At 39.6% G+C, this 15,157-nt stretch overlaps 1 non-coding gene across 1 annotated transcript; it reads left to right on the top strand.

Annotated features, from left to right (window-relative positions):
• The first annotated feature begins 2,189 nt into the window (after positions 1 to 2,189).
• On the top strand, positions 2,190 to 2,293 carry LOC121848602. Its single transcript, XR_006084980.1, has one exon. It is a non-coding gene; the product is annotated as a U6 spliceosomal RNA (small nuclear RNA).
• Positions 2,294 to 15,157: the final 12,864 nt, after the last annotated feature.

Below are 15,157 nucleotides of genomic sequence, written 5' to 3'. Positions count from 1 at the left end.
AAGGCATTTACATTTCAAATAGTAACTGAGAGAACTGGACTTGGAATTGTGCTAAAATGACTGAGAATAAGTACAATGGATAGATTATTCAGTGAGCGGTGTGTACTTCACAAGCCCTGGCTATGTGCCCTACTATTAGACAAACATTTCACCCACAGAGATGGCCTTTTAGACAAAATATCATCCATAATTTCTTTCTCAGTAGAAACAGGAAAGGTACTCAATTTTATTGTGAACGTAATTGTTTTATTTTTAATGGAAAAAAATAGCCTGCGAAACATCAACATATTGCCTAGCACCCATCATCGAGATTACAAACAGGATTCTAGTGTTAGTAACAATTGTGCAGTTACGTGCTCCCATGGAGACATTTTTATTTCATTAGGGGTGTCAGCTTACAGCCATTAACAAAGCAGATTGGTTGCCTAGAATGCCTGTTCAGTACCTTATCATTAAAATCTTTTCTTCCATTATTTCAGTCTCTGAATAAAAGCCCTAACTGTATTATGTTTGTGGCTCGTCTCTGTCCTCTAGCCAGAACAGTCCTGAAATGCATTTTATTGGAAATCGTTATTCAAATTCCACTGCAGCTAAGAATATTGATCTCTGGCCTGTAATGGTTCCCAGACTGCTGAAGGTGGATGGTGGGGAAGAGGGGGTGGGGGAGGGGAGCTGCTTCACGGAGGCCAGCAATGATGTCAGTGACAATTCACTTTTTCACTTGTTATGACGGTGGTTTAATATCCTGAAAAGGCACTTAACACTGACCCCCTTCATAACATCTGTCAGGGCTCTCTGTGTTGGCTGTTTCTCACACTGTGTGGCTGCTGTCAGTGAAGCCCTACACGGTGACCCTCTGGTGTTGAAGAGACCTCCAAATGTTGCATGCCAGAGACTGACTGCGTTTCCCTCCCACCCACCCCCCAACACACACAGAGCAGCTGCAGTTTTTAGACTCTCAACAAGACAAGTCTCTAAAATATATTTATTATTCAAATAAAATTCAGGACTCTGGGCATGAAGCATGGGTGGCTGTCCATTCTTCTCAGTCCCTTCTCTTTTTGCACCTCTCACCACCTTATTATCTCTTTCATCTGAGGCCATGACACAATTAGGCAGGAATTCAAGTAAGCAGACACCAGAAAATTAGGTTTTCACAAGCATTGGGTCAAGTTTGTTTGTGTCTGCTCACAAGCAGTTCAATGGTCCAAGGGCTGAGCTAAAGGAAATGGTGCCTGCTTACGTCAGATGATAAATGGATTGCCTGCAGGTAGGGAAACTGTAGATACCTGCTGGTGGTTACAGGCATACAGTAATAATAATAATCCTTTCATTTGATATAGCGTTTTTCATGTCTTCTAGATGCCTCAAAGCACTTCACAGAATATACTATAAAGTGAATTGACTATATATTTTCAGAAGTAGACTATCAACCTAATTATCCAACCTTCCAAAAGATTAATTTGGCACATCATCATTCAACAACAAAAACTTGCATTTGCAGCCCCTCACGCAAGGCAGTGTCCCGGAGAGCATTAATTTCACTATCCAATAGCTCTGAATCCTTTTCATTTCTGGCAAGCCATCTAGTCCTTTTTTTGAAAACCTTTACTGCTCTTTGCTTCACCACCAATATTGGAAGTTTATTCCATGTGTCTATTTGGCTTTTTACTAAAAAAAAGTTTCCTGCACTTCAACTTTGTTTTTATTGCACTCCTTACTCTTTATACCAACACCCCAGCACCCCCCACGCCCCAAACAAAGGGAAATAATTCTTCTAATATTTGTGCAGCGAAAAAAATGTGCAAAAGACAAAAAAAAAAAATTATTTAAATAATTTTTTAGGGGTATTTATTCCCTCGACTGTCCAGTGCTTTGGGACATTCTCTCAACATGAAAGGTGCTATATAATGCAATTTGCTGTACTAAACTGCAAGGATTATTATTTTTATTATTATATTTCCAAGTGGAAAATCTAAATAAGAAATCAGAATTCGCCAAATGTGGATTCCCTCTGTATGTCACAGCTGGCCAGTGAAAACTGTCCTGTCCCAATCTACTTTGGAAGCAGGATTCTCACCAGTTGATTGGGTAGGGAATTCAGTTGAAATCACTGCAGTTTTGACTCAAAGATGTGCTATTTTATTTTCTATTATTTTCTTCTGCACAAAGCATAAAAATGTAATTTAGTGCTCTCTTTGGCAGCACATCCATTAAAATTGGACCGATACAGAGATTAGCATGGCCTCTGTGCAAGGATGATACGCACATTTGTGAAGCATTCCGCATTTCTTTGTCATTTGTTTATTTGCAAAAGTTGGCTTTGTGCCATCTGTACTTGTTACTGCCGTAGTCCTGCACACCAAAAATATTTTAACTCTGAATATACGTGACTGAACAGTAAAGAGGATTTAAGTTTGATTTATTTTCCTGTTTCTTTTATACCTTTGCTGGCCAACCTTTACGGTCAGCCAACAAACTATGTTTTTTGGTTGAATATTTCATGATTTATACCATAAAACAAGAAATATTCAATCAAGAAGAAATATACTACTCACCACTTGCGGCCCACAAGCCACACGTTGGCCACTACTGGTCTCTACCAACAGATTTTTACAAATTATGCAGAATAATATGGCACAGAAACAGGCCACCAGGCCCATCTATTCCATGCTGGTGTTTATACTCCACAGAAGCCTCCACTCCTCCTATTTTCTTCTCCTATTCACCTCTGTTTCTTTCTCCCTGATGTATCCATCAAGTTTCCTCTTAAATACATTGATGCTTTTTGCTTCAACCACAGAGTATAGGAGTGATCTTCACATTTTCAATGCCCTCTGTGTGAAGAGGTTCCTCCTATATTCCCTTTTAGACATGCTAATGGCAATGTTATATTTATGTCCGCTTGTTTTGGAAAACATTTTTGATGTTATAAGTTCAAGTTTTAACCTGTATGCCATAAGTCATTGATCCATAATACATTGAGGGTATGCCAGTGCACATTGCACATTTGATGCCTGTGACTTCTTTATTAAATATATTGGGATAAGGTGCAGTTTAAAAGAACATGGACTAAACCTGTTACTTGGATAGAAATATTTCAACATCAATTCATTCAACATTTTCACACTTAAATTATCCAAAGCAGTTTCAATTTTTATACATGTATGGAGTTAAAATGTGGTATTTCCTATTTCTAACTGGATTTGAAATGGATTCCCAATTCTTGAACCCTACAGGGTGTACGTCTCACGAAAGAAGACGATGGGCCAGGGAGACACTTCTTGCATATATCATACATACACTCATCGTACCGAAAGTAACATGACTTTAGCTTCACTCGCTCCCTGTAGAGAGATAGCTGGCGTCTGCTCAGTTGGTTAATATTGGCTATTTCTTTGTGTGGAAGGCTGTGTTCGGCCAGCACTAATGTGCTGCACCTGCACTGTGAGGCCATCGCATGCTGCTGGCCAACACGGTGCTTTTTTGTGATAATAAATATCTCATTTTCATATAAACAAGTACTGAAGAGATCATTGATGGGATCGCTCACTGTCAAAAGTTAGAACCTAGTGCCCCAAGGTGCTCCTTCAAATATATTCATACTCATTAACATATAATACAGTAAATGAGGACATGTGTTTGTCTTAAATATATAAAATCATACACCATTATGGAAAAGACTTAAATTCAGCTTTAATCTGAAAGCTATCTCCCCTAACTTCTTAAAATTGAATGCCTTACACACTTAGGATAAATCATAGAAATTTACAGCACAGAAAGAGGGCATCTGGCCCATCGAGCCTGTATCGCACCTCAGAGCAAGGTGTTCATTCAATCCCACTGCCCTGCCTTATCCCTTCAAGCCTCTATTTAAGAATTTTCCCAAATTCTGCATGATCTTAAATTTTAACACAAAATGGTCTTACAAGCCAAGACTAGATGGAATTTCAGGCCTCAGAAGAGGGAATCCCAGCTGACTTTCTCTCGCTAAGGAACACTAGACCTAATTGTGGAACCAGATCATCACTCAGGCCTAGAACAGCTAACTCAGCACAGACTAACCATAGCCCTCACAGTCCTGAAAATGTATGAAGAGTGGCTTCTGACTGAGCTCAGAATGGCATTCACTATTAGAATAATATGTGTTATATTTATCTACAAAGCTTGTGGAAAACCCTTGAGAACGGTAGTGTACACCCAAGGAAATGGCACAAAGCTGTACATGTTTCCTTTTAGAAGAAAAATATTATTTTTTGATTAAATATGATAGCTAAGACCTTTTTTTTAGAAAATCAACATTAGCTTCCAATTTTAATATTTCAATTAATATCAGCTCTTGAATGGTCAAGCAAATTAAGGTCTTTTCACTGCCCATTGTTTAGAAATTCAGAAGCAAGGCTAGTTTGGAGACAAGAAATTAAATCTACCACAAATCTACATAATGTACCAATATTGGGATGTTTCACCCCAATATATTTGCTTCCTTTTATTTGCAGGCCTCAGAAGAAGGAATCTGTTACGAAACACATTTTTCACACCCTGTGTACATTAAGAGTTAAAACTGGGAACTCACACAACTCATTTGAAAACATTTTCATGTAAACATCAATTGCAATTCTTCATAGTTCTCCGTGATAATGAATTAGTGTCATAAAATACATTACAATATGTTGCCAAATCTGCTAACCATGCAGTCAGCACCGACAATGGAAAACTGATATGTTAAAATTTAGAGGCTGACATTTCACCTAGTCTTAGCCCATAAGACTGTTGTGTCTTAATATTTAAGTTCCCACAGAATTAAGAAAACATCTTAAATTTAATATTAACTTAGAAACTGGATATTTTTAAGAACTGCAGAAAGTCCGTTCCTAAATTTTGACTGAATTTATAATTTTTCTACAATTCTGCATGATGTTAAATTCTAATACAAAATAGTCTTACAGGCTAATACTTGGAGGAATTTTGTGCCTGTGGTGTTTGTGGTGGTGTGTGTGGGGGGGGTGTGTTGCTTCTTGATTCATGTACTATATTTTAGAAGCACTGGTCCAAATGGAAGCATTAATAAAAGACTGTCAGAAAGAAAAACATACCGAATGTGCTTCCATACTCAATCTTTTACTTTTAAAAGCTATTGATCGGTATTGATGTTGGCATTCTGGGTACCAGGGTATGATATGCGGGTGTTGGAGATTACGGATTTACTTCCTGGAGGCAGCTTGTACAGTCAATTGCTAGTTAAGTTTTGGCTCACTGTCTCTTGTGGGACATGAGGGATACATATAACAGTTGTTCTTTTACCTCCTAGCCTCTGTTAAACTCTAAGTGCTACAGGTCACTGCTGGCAGGAACAGGCAGCATCTGGGCAGCTTGAGATGAGGGGCCAGGGTGGTGGTTGGATAGAGGCCTCCGGTTTCAAGATTGCTTTATTTGCAAAGTGCACATGGAGTTAATAAGTGTGGTGAGTCAAGGAAATTGTGCTTTAAGTGCTGGTTATTTCCTAATACTTTAAGCATTCTGAAAATGGCAGAGTTAGCTGACATTAAATCAGAACAAAGTACTGATAGGAGTTAAAGTGTGATGTTCAAACAGAGTAGGTTACCTGAACGCAAAAGGGGTTTCACTCCATTTTCATTTAAAGGGGCAGTGTTATTTCCTTGAGGGTTCACTTGGGAAAAGCTCTTTAGAACACTCTGCTATAAACCTTCTAGTCCTTCATGGCATTATTTGAAAGTAGGAGGGAACTTCTCTGGGTTTCTTGGCCAACAATCCTTCAGGTAAAATCGATCATTCATCTCATGGTTGTTTGAGGGACTTACTGGGTGCAACATTCGTACTAAATAGTAGTAATCACACTTAACAGTAAATACTGTAAAGTATTTTCAACATGAATAATAATATATTAATCATTCTTCAATTTGATTCAGGCCTTTTTACACCAGAAGGAGGCTTCAAAGTGCTGCACAGGATTTACTATCAAGGGTAGTGACTGTGTATTTTGCGGGCAAACACAGCAGCCAATTTACACACTTTAATGTACCACAAATAGCCATAAAGTGAATGACCAATTTCATCAAAATGAACCATGACACCAATGTCCCATAAACAGTTATGATATGAATGACCTATTTTATATAGGGGATTTTGGACCAGGACATGGGGAGAAATTCCCTTCTCTTTTCAAATAGTACCAAGGGATCATTAACATCCATCTGAACAGGTACAGCTGAGACCTCAGTTTAAAATTTCATGTGAAGGACATCAACTCCACCAATGGAGCACTTGTCCAGTGTAGACTGTGAATTCAAAGACCTCATGTGGAGTTTGAGCCCACAAACATCATGACTCAGAGGTGAGCGCTACCAACTGAGGCAGGAGACAATGTGGATTAATGGCCACTATTCCTCACAGGCATTTTCTTAATGACAATGAAGAGTGTCCTGAAAAGGGAAGTTTCCCTTCAGGGACAAAGAGTTGAGCAAGAATATATTGATGTGCCTCTAAACTGGATACAGAACATTATTGGTGTAGGTTTCCAACCCACACTCAAAGTTAGGGAGTGTATGGCTTGGGAGCTCCAAAAGAAGGGGAAAGGAAATTATTCAAAGTGTGGGGGAGGATGGTAAGGAGAAACATAGTCAAAATTATAGATGAATCGGATTATTATTCACAGAAAATGAGTGCATTTCTCATACAGATGACAATATTTGATCCTTCCTTTTGTGTGCATGTGACAGAATGATCAGTTCTTCGCAATGGAATATTTTCTTCCTTTTCACCCAGTGGCATCATCAAGCATTTGAAGCCATTCATCACCCAGACAAAATACAATGCAGATGTAAAGCAGGACTCCACTGCATTCTTCCAAAAATGTAATTCCTCCTAAACCTCAGAAGAGCCCCTGTTACTGCACCAGTGTGATATTTTCCATTTCCATTTCCCTAACTGTCTGTCATTTATTTTTCTCATCTTCCATTTGTAGTTTCATCACTGTCAGTATGGGCCAGGATGTCCTGAACCAAATGCAATTCCCCAAGGTTTGCACTGAGGCCTCACCAAGCCTGCCCCTGCACTGGGAGGTATTAAATGACCTGCTTAATGGATGCATGGATTCTTGGCAGTTGAAAGCAGCAGGAGATTCACGTCAACCGTATATAGTAGCCTGATGGCAATTTGCTGCTTTGCAGTAACTCAAAACACAATTGTGATAAATGATTTGTATTCTCTTTATATTTGCCTTTATTCTGCCATGAACTGGCAGCAAATACATTCCAATTTATGTTCATATAGCGTCGTTCACCCTGCAGGGTGTCTCAAAGCTCTTTCCAGTGCTGGATGGGCAAACAAGCTGGAGGTGGGAGCCATGGGGAGTGGGGAGCGGTGGTGACAGAAAGACCACTGATCATTCATCAGTTATCTTACAGGGATAAGTAATGAGGCTAGTTTTACATCAAATGTGTTCTGAGTTTGAGCAGATTTATGCTAATTGGTCAAATATACAATGCAGGAGCTGCGTGGGCTCTCTTTAAATAGACATGAGATATTAAACCAAGGTCCAGTATGCCTGTTCAGAAGGATGTTAAAGATCCCATGACGCTATTCAAAAAGAGAAGGGAGTTTTTCCCAGTGTCCTGACCAACCATCCCCCAGCAGAAAATTGGTCACTCACTTCATGGCTGTTTGTGGGACATTGCTATGCGCAACCAGCTGTTGCATATCGCCCACAAAAGACACAGGCAATCCACTTTACAGTATATCCTGTGAAGTGCTTTAAGATGTCTCAACAGTTCAGAAAACCACAAGATTAGTTCGGATGAAGAAACCCTTATCTTATCCTTCCATAATACTACTCAACCATTTTACCATCACAACATCAACCCGCTTTTTAAATAAATCCAGTGTCCTGGCCTCAACTACCCTTCCTGGCAGCCTGTTCCAGTCAATAATTACCCTCTGAATAAAGAAAAACTTTCTGGTGTCTGCCCTGAAAGTGCTCTTTGAAACTCTAAACCTACGTACTCTAAACCTTTGTAGTAAACTTAGCGGATGTGAGTGAGGTGCTTAAAGCGCTCTGAGACGCCGTCTGGCGTGGAAGGTGCTATATAAATCCAAGTTGTTGTTGTTGTATCAAATGCAAAGATTTTTAAAATTGTTTCAATATTGGTTGATGAGAACATCATAAAGTGTATGATGTCATCACAACGCTACTTTTTTGCTCAATCGGGTATCTGACATATGCAGAAAACATGACCACACTTAAGTGATTCCAAACTAGACCGAGAATTCCACATATTTATGCCACCTACAGATGGAAATTTCTCTTATTTCTGGAATGGAACGTGCATTCTCTGCCCTCCGACTCTGCCTATCTTCTGACACCATCCATGTACAGAGGGGAAATGTGTGGGCCAAATGAAAAGCAAAGCAGAATCGTGAGCACCTGGATTTCTGAGTCACAGCCTGTGCCACAGGAACAGTAATGTTAAAAGCAGCAGAACAGCATGCTAGTGAGTCCTCGAGTAAATAGAGGTTGCACTCTGTGCCTGCCCAACTCTTAAACTAAAAGTGAAAGGTTTCTTGATGAGCTGATAATAGCTCCTCGCACATCATAAATTCATAGCTGAAGAAAGAATGTGTTAAAGAGGTCCAGCTATAATATGAACCATTAGACTTTTGTGCAGAATATTTTGTTTTGTGTATAGAAACCATAGAATCGTAGAAAGTTTACAGCACAAAAGGAGGTATATAGACGATTGTAGCTGGCTTGCTGCTCAGTCTCCTTCGCGAACTGTATCTGATCAATCATTGTTCATGCTACAGTAATATTGTTAAGAATATAAAAAAAATGAACTAGTTCCAACTTAGTAAAATTGTGCTTTTTTGGCATTATTAACAAATCTTCATTTTACCAGTATTTTTTCATTTAAAAAAATTCCAGTTATATATTTCTGCAAATCTCCATCATTCAGATATTTAGGCTGATGGAGGCTGTACCATATTACTGTTTTAATTGATTTAAAATAATTCAAGTGAGTTTGTGCCAATTTTGCTACCTTTTTATTTATAAAAATAATATTCATCCTTACGTTTGATATAACACTTTTCATGTCGGGTGAACATATCAAAGTGTTTCACAGGATTCACTGTAAGTGTAGTACCCATGGACTTTGTAACCATTTTTAAACCTTTTTTTTATTTCTTGACCAGGACACTGGAAGAAATTCCCTTCTGTTTTCAAATAGTGCGGTGGGATCTTTAATGTCTCTCTAAATAGGCACAGATAGGACCTCAGTTTATTTCATCATTTCATCTGAAGTTCAGCACCTACAACAATGTGCTGGTAGTGTACAATGAAGTTCACCACCAGCACATTCAGAAGTGTAAAATACGATAATCACATTGTCTTTTTTTGCTCAGCCAGGCGTCTGACATTTGTGGAAACCCATCGTCATGCCTAAGAATATTCAAAACAGACAGAGGCTTCCACCTTTGTATGGACCTACACATAGAAATGTCCCTGTGTCTGGAATGGAATGCACACTCTCTCCTTGGAGGGACACATCCTGCTTACCTAATTCTCGAGAAGAGGAGGCACATGTCGACAAGGGCCAAACTACCAAACATTGTCGTAAGGAAATACAGTTAGCTAAATGCCTTGCACAGGCACAACTTTTATAATATGATCCAAAAAATGAGCAAGTGCGCAGGTTTGTAAGAGGGATCGCAGGAACCGACTACAAATCCAGATAGTTATTCTTATCTACCCAGTTATCTACACTCAATGGTCAGTAAAGATCAATTATACCAACAAAAGGAGAATCGCCTCTTGTAATAATAATAATCCTTGCATTTGTTAAAGCATCTCATCATGTCTTCGAGATGTCTCAAATCACTTCACAGAATGCACTGTAAAGTGAATAAAGAAATTATTTAATAATGTAATGAATTTGATTCTCAACAATGGTTTCAAATTCAAATAATAGTTTCCTTTATTACAGAAGTTCTCGAGTCAATGGTTACACATGTATTGATAAACAGTATCTTAGTTTCTAGATAAAGTAGCAACTAACTATCAGGAGAATTACATAGTGAGCAGTTACCTATCCCTTGGGAGGGAAGCAGATAATAAAGGCTTCAGTGGATTTGCATCTCTTATTGTCCTGGCTGAGCTCCCTTTATTGTTTTTTGTGTGTATATCGCAGCCCAATCATGTATATTTCATGACTAAAGCTCATTCACCTGATAGTAAAAGGCGGGTTGTCCAAATCGCTGGATGTTGAATGCAAACTCGCATCTTTGGTTCCAGTTCCTTCCAGTTCCCCTTCCCGGAAGGCCAGTGCATATTCCTCGAAAACAACCATGCTTTAAGAACAAAAACAGAGAGACCTGGGAAAACTCAGCAGGTCAGGCAGCATCTGTGGAGAAAGGAAAGTGGAGTCAATGTTTTGGTTCCACGACCCTTCGTCAGAACTCGTAGAAGGGTTGTGGACCCAAAACGTTGGCTCACTTTCCTTTCTCCGTAGATGCTGCCTGACCTGCTGAGTTTTCCTAGCTCTCTGTTATTGTTTCAGATTTCCAGCATCTGCAGTATTTTGTGTTTTGTTCATGCTTAAAAGTTGGTTATCTCATTCATAGGCACCAGATGACTTCAGTGCTTTTTCAGTGCTAACAGTTAGCATTTTTATTTTTATCTCATTCCTTACACTTCCTATTGAGTAAAAATCCATTCAGCATTATATACATCACCCTTGGCAATGTCAACCAATATTGGGATCTCCCATTGGAAGTGCACACCATCAAAGTTTCTGTGCATAACACTGGCTCAGAGTCTGGCTCTGCCACTGTTAAGCACTCTGAGACGCTACCCTGTGTGGAGGGTGCTATACAAATGCAAGTTGTTGTTAAAACCATAAGACCATAAGACGTAGGAGCAGGAGTAGGCCATTCGGCCCCTCGAGCCTGCCCCGCCATTTAATAAGACCATGGCTGATCTTCTAACCTAATTACATTTACCCGCCCTATCCCCATATCCCTAAATCCCTCTATCCTTTAGAAATCTATCAACCTCAGTCTTCAATATGTTCAAGAACTGAGCATCCACAGCCTTCTGGGGTAGACAATTCCACAAATTCACTACCCTCTGAGTGAAGAAATGTTTCAACTCAGTTCGAAAAGGCTAACCCTTAATCTTGACACTATGCCCTCTAGTTTTGGATTCTCCAACCAGAGGAAACAGTCTCACACCATCTACCCTGTCAAGACCCTTAAGAATCTTATAGGTTTCTATAAGATCACCTCTAATTCTTCCATATTTAGAGAATATAGGCCTAGTTTACTCAACCTTTCCTCATAGGTCAACGCCCTCATCCAAGGAACCAACCCAATGAATCTACGCTGCACGCCCTTTAAGGCGAGTATGTCCTTTCTTAAATAAGGAGACCAAAACTGCACACAATATTCTAGGTGCAGCCTCACCAAGGACTTATACAACTGCAGCAAAACTTCCCTATTCTTGTACTCTAACCCTTTTGAAACAAACGCCAACGTGGCATTAGCCTTCCTAGTTGCTTGCTGTACCTGCATACTACATTTTTGTGACTGCTGTACAAGGACACCCAAATCCTTCTGAACACTAACACTACCTAGTTTCTCCCCCTCTAGAAAATAATCCGCTTTTCTAATTTTAGATAGTTAGGTGAATAACTTCACACTTCCACACATTATACTCCATCTGCCACCTTCTTGCCCACTCACCTAGCCTGTCTATTTCCCTTTGCATTCTTTGTGTGTCATCCTTACAGCTTACTCTCCCACCTATCTTCGTATCGTCCATGAATTTAGATATATTAAGTTCTATTTCCTCATCTAAATCATTGATATAGACTGTAAATAATTGAGGCCCAAGCACTGATCCTGTGGCACTCCGCTAGTCACATCCTGCCAATCTGAGAAGGACCCGTTTATCCCTACTCTCTGTTTTCTTCCTGTTAGCCACTCTCCAATCCATGCTAATATATTGCCTTTAATTCCATGGGCTCTAATCTTATTAGATCCAATCCCGGGATCCAAAACTGTAAAGCGCTCTGAGACGCGGTCCGTCATGGAGGGCGCTATATAAATCCAAGTTGTTGTTGTTGTTGTTATGCAACAGTCTTTTATGTGGCACCTTGTTGAATGCCTTCTGGAAATCCAAATACACCACATCTACTGGTTCCCCCCTATCTAACCTGCTAGTTAGATCCTCAAAAAACTCTATAAGATTTGTTAAACATGATTTCCCTTTCGTAAAGCCATGTTGACTCTGCCTAATCATGTTATGATTTTCTATGTACCACACGACAAACTCCCTAATTAAGGACTCTAGAATTTTCCTTACCACCGATGTCAGACTAACTGGTCTATAGTTCCCCATTTTTTGTCTCCCACCCTCCTTAAATATTGGCGTATATTTGCAACTTTCCAACAATGGGAACCATTCCAGAATCCAGGGAATTTTAGAAGATCAAAAACAAGGCATCCACGATCTCTGAAGCCACCTCTTTTAAAACCCTAGGATGCAGGCCTTCAGGTCCAGGGGATTTATCGGTTTTTAATCCTATCAATTTCTCTAATAATTTCTCTTGTTTCTGAAGGGAATTTTTACCCCTATATGTGTGTCTCCTCTATGTCTGTATATGCATCTTTGATGAGGGCAGAATCAATGGATGAAGAGTCTGTAAACACTTGGCTCACACTGAAGAAATGGCAATTTTGGTGAGTTATTACCACAGAAAGCTCTCTGTCACTCATTATACCCCAGCATTTGTTAGCATCTTCAGGAAGAGAATACAAATCCCAGATTATTCTGAATTTTATTCTTTGAATTTCATAATATTTGAAAGTTAATCTGAATGTAGCATCTTGAAGCTTACCAGTGTTAAAAGCCTATATTTTTGCAAAGAGGTTAAACAAATAATTGGCCTACCTCCATGACTGAAGTAGAAATTTCTGCAAGATGATAGAAATAAAACTGTAATTTGAACACAGGCAACTTAACTAACTCAGCAGGGCTGCAGGAGAATTTACGATGTGCTAAATTTTTCCTTTGTTCCTCCCCTGGTAGCCTGGCACAGCAATTAGAAAGCCACTGAGACTCCTCATGTCAACTGTAACATTATGCAAAGCTTTGCAATTTATTAGGCAATGTAATGGCTCACAGTAGGTTTGGTTTGCTTTAACCACTTCAGTGCTAAAGTCTTTAACATTTCATTATGTTTGTGACTTCCTGTTTAAAATGTTTGCCAATTGCATGTCTGTACTATTTTCATTTCAGATTTTCCGTATTCTGAGTTCTTTTCAAATCTCTAAATGAGAAACCAGGGCAAGTTCTTTTTTGAAGGTTTGAAAGTGTCATTGATTGAATTCATATGGTTACAATGAATGTTCCAGTGTGCATTATGTGAAATAGGGGACACAGAGCTGATTAAAGGACTGGGGGCAGCCAAATGCTTTAATCAGCAACAAGGTCGCCTATTTTAGCATAACACCGGTGGGAGAATTCATTACAACTGTCGGTAGGTAGAACAAAAGCAAGTGTAAGTCAATAGTGGTGATTTAAGAACTTGTGTGGTACTGCTTTTGATCTGTTAAGCTCATTCTAACAATGGGGGGGTTTTAGCCTTGCATTAATGCCTGCTGTCTCAGCCATTCAGATCATTTCTTTGGAACAATCTGTCTTAACGGTTTATAAAGCAGGAGTTTGGGATTTGGACTTGTTGAACTATGTCAGGGAGACCACAGACCATTTTCTCACTTTTTTACAGCCCAATTGCTGGCATCAAGCCCTCCAATACAGCATCAGGTCAAGTTAATAGGAGAATAAGCCCTGTCTGCTTCAGTGCTGTAACCTCAGCTTCAGAAAACCACTTCTACTGCCCCAATGGAATGGTGTATTTAGATGCTACAGTGTTGTATGCCTGGCTGAAATGGCAGTGGCTCCTCATTACCCTAAATCTACCAAGTGTCTGTGATTTCTACTATGTTTACACCGTGGGGAGCAAAACATAAATAACTTGTGCATAAACTTGGACAAGGGCAGTTATGTCTGAATTGCAAGTTTTGTTTCTGTCTTTTGTTTCAACTTCTCTCTCCCTCACCCTCCCAACCCTGTCTATGGAGGCTCCCAAAGGCCAGGAATACAACAATTACTGTTCTATCCAGACAGACTAATAGTTCAATCAATCTGCACATGGCTGGGAAATCATGGCATCCTGGCCTATTTGACTTTTTTTGATCAGTGCATGTCTGATACATGCAGAAACCCATCACCATGCTTAAGAGTTCCCAAACCAGACGAAGAGTTCCATGCATGTCACCTCCATGTGGAAATTCCCATGTCAGGAATGGAATGAGCACTCTCTCCCCTGAGGACGCATCCTGCTTATCTAATTCCAGAGAGCATGATAGAACACGTTGATGAGAGCCATGGCTTGGGGTCCCCAGAGTGTGTGTTGGGTTTACTGGAATTTAACCAGCTGAAACCACATAGCTTGCCATTGGCAGGGTTAGCATGATCTGAGTGGGACGAATTCCTGCCTCCAGAGACTGAACAACTCATTTGACTTGCTGTCTTCATTGGTGTTGTTTTGTAGACAGACTGAAGGGCCTTAATGAGGCATGGTACACTCGGCAGCCATTGAAAGCAGGCCAGCCATTGGCAGCATCCCTGTAATATAAATGCAAAGTGATATTTCTAAGTAAAGCTACCAATCTCGGGCTAACATGTTTCCTTTTGGGAAAAAGAAAAGCATATTTTTGAACAACATCAACAAGATGTAGAAGAATTAATATTAGTGCTGCGCATTCCCATGTGCCACATTTGAGAAGCAGGCAATATTATAGATCAATGCAATTCTTATTAGGAAGAAAGATAATGTATGATGAACCTCAGTTTCTGCACGGCAATGTGAGACTGTTATATCAACTGCACAATGTGTAATACAACACTGTGTTTTCTGTGCAATATGTAATACAACGCTATATTCTGTGAAAATATTCATAAAAGATAAGCAATGCCAGTGAAACTTCAGTATCTCCATATTACAATGTAGGATAGATCTGTACTTGGCAAATCCCCGTTGTTTACCAGTGCACAAATATTGAAGACTTCCTTTCA

This window comes from Callorhinchus milii, unplaced genomic scaffold (genome assembly GCF_018977255.1).
Source record: "Callorhinchus milii isolate IMCB2004 unplaced genomic scaffold, IMCB_Cmil_1.0 Scaffold3, whole genome shotgun sequence".
Lineage (NCBI taxonomy): Eukaryota > Metazoa > Chordata > Chondrichthyes > Chimaeriformes > Callorhinchidae > Callorhinchus > Callorhinchus milii.
Note: the sequence above shows the minus strand (reverse complement) of the source record. Positions and strands in the feature narration are given on the sequence as shown.